Genomic DNA, 2,008 nt, shown 5'->3' on the forward strand with positions numbered 1-2,008 from the left:
ACCCTCTTGCTCATCAGACAATGCTACTGGTGGTCAGTAATGGCAGTCACAGTCACTTCGTCACAGATCTGCCTCGGTCCTCTGGTAATACTTGTATTCTGATGGTCATTGATAGTTTCTCAAAGCCTTGTCGTCTCATTCCACTCAAGGGATTGCCCACAGCCATAGAAACGCTTGAGCTCCTTTTCCAACACGTCTTCAGATACTTTGGCATACCAGAAGACGTCGTATCTGACCGAGGCCCCCAGTTCATTTCGAGAGTATGGCAAGCCTTCTTCCAACTCCTTGGTGTGACAGTCAGCCTTTCCTCTGGCTATCATCCGCAGTCAAACGGGCAAACGGAAATAAAGATCCAGGAGATTGGGAGATTTCTACGCACATATCACCATGACCACCAGAAGACCTGGAACAAGTTCCTTTGTTGGGCCGAGGACGCCCAGAATTCCCTCTGTCAGCCAGCCACTGGATTAACTCCCTTCCAATGCATACTCGAATGCCAACCACCCCTGTTCCCCTGGTCAGGGGAACCATCTGAGGTACCTTCTTTCAACCACTGGTTCCAGGAGAGGGAGAGGGTCTGGGACTCTGCACATCATCACCTGCAGAGAGCCATACGAAGCCACATGATCAATGCGGATGCCCGGCAGAAGGAGGCCCCGCAGTATCATCCCGGGGAAAAAGTTATGGCTCTCCAACAGAGATCTCCGGATGAAGATTCCGTCGAGAAAGTCCAGTCGGGATTCTTTGGTCCCTTTCCCATAGTCTGCCAAATGAATCCTGTCACTTACCTCCTTAAACTCCTTGCCAGTTACCGTATTCATCCAGCATTCCATTATTTAAGCCTTATCACTCACCCCAGTCTGATCTCTCTACAGAGCCTGGCCCTTCAGAAGAGCCCCCTCCTCCATCCCTAGAGGTTGATGACGGCACCATTTACTTGGTCCATGATATCCTCGACTCCTGTCGCTGTGGTGGACGTCTCGAGTACTTGGTCAACTGGGAGGGATATGGCCCGGAGGAGAGATCTTGGGTACCCCGTGATGACATCTTGGACCCTGAGTGTCATGACAGAAACACAGGACGACCCAAATGCAGTGAAATCCGGAGGTCTTTATTAAACACAGGCAGCAAGTCAGTAGAGGAAACAACCCAACCGCGAACGCGCTGTCCGCGGTGGTGAGAACTTGGGTTCCCCAGAGGGGTTGAACACGGCGACCCAAACAGAGGATAGGTCTCCGACGATAGGATGTGGAGGGAATCGTCTGGGGACCTCACTCGGACCTGGACCCGTGCAGATTGTCTGGAGAACGACAATGATGAGGAATGAAATCCGGATTCCTCCAGCGAGAGGCTGCCTGAGATCCAACAAGGTCGGGATGAGCGCCAACGAGAGCTGCAGGGAAACAGGAAGAATACAGACGAGGTAAGAGGAGAGGATAAATAATTATACTTGACGAGACAAGACTGTAACTAAGACTTAGAAACGACTAAGAGAAAAAACTTCTTCAGACGAGCCGCAGCTACGTCTGGGGCAGTCTGAAACTGGCTAACACAAGCAACGATCAGACAACAGACAAGAGACACAGAGGGAATATAAGGGGTAACGTAATGAGACTGAAAAGGTTGTCAGGTGAGGGGTAATTACGGGAACGAGTGTTAATGAGTAACGTGTCAGCAGGCGTGTATGTGCGGAGAGGAAAATCACCAGTGCGGGAAAGCCTAAGGAGACACGAGGGCTGGGTGAAATACGCAGACACCGAGCACGCGGTCAGCCAGCGGTTTTCCATGTGCTCGATAACAACAACACAACCCACGTGCAGATAATACCCCGACCAGTCCCAGGCCGTGACAGTACCCCCCCCACCAGCGCCCCTGGGCACTTTAGGGAGGGGGCTCACCTCGTCTCCGGTGGAAGTCCATGATCAACGACCAGTCCAACACATCCCGCGAGGGAATCCACGACCTCTCATCCGTGCCATAACCCTCCCAGTCCACTAGGTATTGAAAG

This window comes from Triplophysa rosa, linkage group LG19 (genome assembly GCF_024868665.1).
Source record: "Triplophysa rosa linkage group LG19, Trosa_1v2, whole genome shotgun sequence".
NCBI lineage: Eukaryota > Metazoa > Chordata > Actinopteri > Cypriniformes > Nemacheilidae > Triplophysa > Triplophysa rosa.